Source organism: Mastomys coucha, chromosome X (genome assembly GCF_008632895.1).
Source record: "Mastomys coucha isolate ucsf_1 chromosome X, UCSF_Mcou_1, whole genome shotgun sequence".
Taxonomy (NCBI): Eukaryota; Metazoa; Chordata; class Mammalia; order Rodentia; family Muridae; genus Mastomys; species Mastomys coucha.
This window is the reverse complement of record NC_045030.1, coordinates 72,280,171-72,285,967: the sequence shown is the minus strand read 5'-3', so window position 1 is coordinate 72,285,967 and position 5,797 is coordinate 72,280,171. Positions and strand designations below refer to the sequence as shown.

General features: G+C 36.8%; 1 pseudogene; it reads right to left on the bottom strand.

Annotated features, from left to right (window-relative positions):
* Positions 1 to 5,797, bottom strand: part of LOC116103356 — an 18,065-nt pseudogene that overhangs the window by 11,788 nt on the left and 480 nt on the right.

The window sequence follows — 5,797 nt, the reverse complement described above, 5'->3', positions numbered from 1 at the left end:
TCCTGAGTGAGGTAACCCAATCACAGAAGAACACACATGGTATGCACTCTCTGATAAGTGGTTATTAATCCCGAAGTTCAGAATACAGGAAGAACAACCCACAAACCACAAGAAAGTCAAGAAAAAGGAAGACCAAAATGTGGACATTTCATTCCTTCTTAAAAGGTGGAAAAATACCCATGGAAGAGACTAACTATGGAGTAGAGACTGAAGGAAGGACGAGCCAGCCTGATATAGCTATCTCCTGAGAGGCTCTGACAGTACCTGACTAATACAGATGTAGAGGCTCACAGCCATCCATTGAACTGAGTACAGGGTCCCCAGTGAAGGAGTTAGAGAAAGGACCAATGTAGCTGAAGGGTTTGCAGCCCCTTAGGACGATCAACAATATGAACAAACTAGTACCCTCAGAGTTCCTAGGGACTAAACTACCAACCAAGGACTGCACATGGAGGGGTCTGATTGTTCTGGCAGCATGTATATAGTAGAGGATTGCAAAATCAATCATCAATGGGAGGAGAGGTCCTTGGTCCTGTGATGGTTCTGTGCCCCAGTGTAGGGAAATGCCAGGGCCAATAAGTGGGAGAGGGTGGGGTGGCAATCATGGGGAGGGGGGAGCCAACAGGGGTTTGTTCTTGTTGTTTTTGTTTGTTTGTTTTATCCTGGGAGGGGAAACTGGGAAAAGAAAAATCACATGACATGTAAATAAAGAAAATAATCTAATGAAAAAAATGGTCTATTCAGATCAATATGCCACTTATTGATTAGATGATCTTTTAATGTTTTTCATTCCTTTACATGTGCTAGAAATGAATATCCTGTTGGATGTTTTAGTAGATAAAATTTTTTATCCAATCCACAGGATGTCTCTGCATTCTTGTAATTGTTTTCTTTTTTTTTTTTTTTTTTTTTTTTTTGCCTTTTTGTTTAACTTTTATTGCTTTATGATAAGTTCCATGGTTTCAATTTATCTGAATTTGTTAACTTTTTTTTTACTTAAATATTTATTTATTTATTATATGTAAGTACACTGTAGTTGTCTTCAGACATTCTAGAAGAGGGCGTCAGATCTTGTTACAGGTGGTTGTGAGCCACCATGGGGTTGCTGGGATTTGAACTCAGGACCTTCAGAAGAGCAGTTAGTGTTCTTAACCCCTGAGCCATCTCTCTAGCCCATGAATTTGTTAACTCTTAAAAACATATTTTAAGTAAATAGAATTAAATCACATCCTTGTTTCCCCTTTGTACCACAACTCCTCCCAGAGACCCCCCTTCAATAACTGCAATATCTTTTTTGTCATATTTCTTAAAATTAATAAAATAGTATAACACAAAACCTTCACAAGTTGGAGCCTACCATAGCTGCTTTGAATTCATCAGTGTAATTGCCATGTCATGTCCAGAAGACAATATTTCACAGCAATTTTCCTTATCATTCATTCTTTACATTCTTTGTTGCTTTTCATCTATGATGTCTTCTGAGATTTGGAGAGGGTTATATAGATATCCTATTTATGGCTTACCACTTAACAGATACATAGTTTTGGCATTTTGACCAGTTTTGAGTCACTGCATTAACTATTACCCACTGCTAAAAAAGATACTTCTGTGACCAGTGCTGAGAACAGCACTAATCTATTGGTATAATCTCATAAACATTTAGAATGCAGTTTAACAACATGTCCACTTTGCAAAACAACAGTAATAAGTCCTACTTAGGGACTTTGACCTCCCCAAGTTTGAGCTTTTGATTAGATTTACAATACATCATTCTCTTCTGTGAACCAGGCCTAAAATCCAATCAGAAGGAATTGGTTACCCCCATGATGGTCATGCTGCAGTTGTACTACTGGGTGCAGAGTGTCTTACATGTTGGTATTGTGTATCACACAGGGTTAACAGCTGGTTAAGACTATTGGTATATTTTCTTCCTTACCAGCCTACATAGCACCTTCTAGCATACTGAAAGCTACCATGGAGGAAGATTCCTGGTTTTAATATTTAGTTCTGGTCAGTACCTAAGAGTAATAACAATATTATATAATATTCTGAGGGCCTCTTGTGTCTTCTTGACTATCTCTTGTCAGGGAAGGACTCCACACTTGTCAGAGACTTTTAATAACAGCATCTGAGAGCATCCTTATATACCCATAAAATATACTTTTGTGTGTTCAAGTTATTTTTATTTTCCATATAATTTTAAATAAGCTTATAAAGAAGTAGACTTCAATGTTGCTTTTTCATACTTCCTTAGTTTGGACCACATCTATCACCAATCAAGAAAATTCCCAGAGGGTTGCCCACAGTCTAATCTGGTGGGGCCATTTTTTTGCAGTTGAGATTTTCTCTTTCCAAATGATTATAGTTTGTGTCAAATTGACATACAAACTAGCCAGCACAGCAGTAATGTCTTTTCTTCTCGAAATAATGTCTTTTGAGCTAGTTTCCCCTTATTTCTGTGTTTTATAAGCCTGATTATAATATATAGAGGTGCATTTTGTATGGTTAGTCTGGAAAATTTTAGGAATAAAACTCACCTGTTATTATACAAAAATATCTTTGACAAGTGTGGAGTTTTTTCTTGATGAGTGATAGTCAGGAAGATGCCAGAGACCCTCAAAATATTATAGGATATTTATTTATATCATATTTCAAATTATCAACTGTATAATTTGTATGCTTTTATTTTTGTAACTCTAACACATGTGTATTAAATGACTTGACCTTGTTAGGTTAGATTGTGTGAGATATTGTCATTGTTTGTAGAATACTGGGTTTTATCTTGTTTGACGAGAATGTATTCAGTGACCTTCTTTCTGAGGACAATTAGATCCCTGTACTCAGATGTTTTCTTTCTTGTTTCCCTTCTAATGTACTTTTATCCTCTCAACCATTACCATAGAGTGTTTATTTTAACTTTTTGACTAATTTTCCCTCTGTTGTAGGTTCTTTACTAAGTAACACTGAGTTGTTTAGCAATTTAAGACATATTTGCTGTTAGTCACTTCCCCATCTGCCTACATACTGCTTTTTGTGCTATTTATATGTGTATATATTTGAGTATAAATGCTTGCTTAATAATGTGAAGGTTAAATTTATTATACACACATACACATTGGGAAACTTAGAAAATAACAGAACAATAGAGAGAAAAAATATAAATTATCTTTATTTCCCAACCCCAGTAGAGGCAAATGCCACAAACTGTTCAATGTATCTAACTTACAGATATTCTTTTATCATAGTTGATCACTTAAATTTTCTTTATTAGTATATATTAATCATATATAATATTTAGTACTATTTTCATATTTTCATGCATGTTTATAATGGATTTTGATCATATTCAACACCCATTTCCTTCTTTTGTTCTTTTTCCACTCCTGCTGATTCCCTTCCTCTTTACAACTAGTCCTTTTTTCAATTTTCATGCCTTCTTATTTTTGAAAAATTAATGGGTTCCTTTAGGGTTGCTTATAGGACTTCTTCCTTATTGAGCAGTCTCTATCTCTTATGATGCACTATGAAAATGTTTTCATTTTAAATGTTATATTTTACTTGCTTAAAACGTGCATAAATGTTTACTATATTTCAGGAATAATTCTAATAATTTAAAATATTAACTCACATATATATCACTAAGTGGTAGATGCTAATAATGTCCCTCTTTAGTCAGAAAAGGAAACTGGGACATAGGTTAAATAATTTGCCCACTGTTCTATGGTTACCTTTGTAAATCATGGAGCTGAATTCAAGCTCAGTAGTCTGAACTCTGTGTGTGTGGGGTGTATGATGTCCTGAGTAAATGCTTATTGTTTGCATGAACATAGCCACATCAAGGACCTCAGTGCCTCAGGCCCATAGTAATGGTTAGGCCTTCCTTGGGTCAGGCTCAGGGGAATCACAAAGCCTTCTCTTTAACAGATAATAGATGTTGACAGTATGTGCAAAAAAGTATCAACTACAGTTTTCTATTCCAGGATAACTGTAGCCTGAGACAGCTCCCCTACAGAGACTGCCTATTGAGACTAGCTAGTCAGCCTCCAAATTCAACTGTGTATAATAAACCTATATACTTGTTCAGCTGTATATAATAAACACATTGAATTTCTGGGCTTCTGGTACTTCTCCATCAGAGCACATTCGCCCCCCCATCCCATATTTTCTATAACTATGCCTACTATTTCTTCATTCACTGTCTCCCTAGTCTGGTCAGTTCCAAAGCCAGGTAGGAGGTGGCTCTAAGTCATCATTTTACTTTATGGTTTAGATATAATATTGTGGCTGGAATACTTTTACCAAGGGCCATAACATTGATAAAGCCCAGAAGGAGTCTCCATTGCCCTATGATTTATAAACTCTATCTTTTTTTTTTACTTATTTGTTTATTTCATAAAGTTCTTTTCCTTTCCTCACACATCATTGATTTCTCTTTAGTTGCATAGTCCACTCTCTTCAGCCTTGACTGGGCAATAAATCTGAACATTGGGGTAGACTCCATAGTAATTCTTTGTTCCACATCTTTGCTCTCACAGACCTGGTAAACTTGAGGTAGAAAAAGACTTTACCATGATAAACTATTTGCTATTTCCTAGAGTTTGGACTTCAAAACAATACCCAGCCCTGAGAATAGAACCCAATGGCCTTGTATGTGATACTCTACCAGTATGCCATACCCCCCACTCCGCACCAAGATTTTGATCAGAAAAAAGAGATTTATTTATTTTTATGTGTGTATGTGTTTAATCTCCATATATGTATCTGCATCATATGCATACTTGGTGCCTATGGAGGGCATTGGATCCCTGGAACTGGAGTTACAGACAGTTCTGAGCCTCTGTGTGGGTGCTAGAAACCCACTTCATGTCCTCTGGAAGCACAGAAAGTACTCTTAATTGCTGAAGCTTTTCTTTAGGCCAGAAGATTATTTGGATTTTTCAATTTTTAGTTCCATTTCATTCATTCATCTACCAGCTGCATGAAGACAGTATTTAAAGAAAAAAAAATCAGGATTGTAATATAATTCCAACATTTATCCCTTCCTTTCCTCCTTCCAAACCCTCCCATATATCTGTCTCTCTTCACTCCCCTTCAAATTCATGGCCTCTTTTTTCAATAATTGTTTTATCTTTTGTTGAAGACTATGGTGTAACTTTAAGTTTTTCAAACCTTATTTTTTTATGTTTAGTTATTTTTTAATTTTATTTAATCTTTCTGTTTTATACTCCAGATTTTGGTTCTTAAATGCCTTAACCTCCCTTGTAGCCCACCACTCACCAGAAGTAGTGGAAAAGAAAGGGTATGAGTGCAGGGGCATGAGAGGAATGGACCTGTTTAGAAAGGTTCTTTGGAGAAAGTCCCATCTGTGTTGTCTGGAAATCAGCAGTTCAGTCCATAGTTTAGCTTGGCAGCTCGATCCAATTACAAACACTTCACCAATACACCTGTAGTCCAGTTGGGTAGAGTCAGGTTAGCAACAGCAGTCATAGGACCAAGCAGAGACAGCCAGGTCTCATCCTTGGCACAAGTCGGCAGGAGGGACCGGGAGGGAAGCAAACATAAAGGAAGACTAGAGAACCACAAGCATTGCACAGCTAGCTCTATAAGCAAGCCTAGCTCAGCCTCTGTCACTGTCAAGTCCTATTTATACCCTTGGAACATCATGTGTCCTCAACATGCCTTGATTCTGCAAGGGTCCTGCCTCAGCAAGTGCATCTGTCTCAGCTGACATTACTCTGCCAATCAACTGGAGCCTGAAGAAGCAGCAAGAAACTGCAGCACATCACCAGAAGTTTTT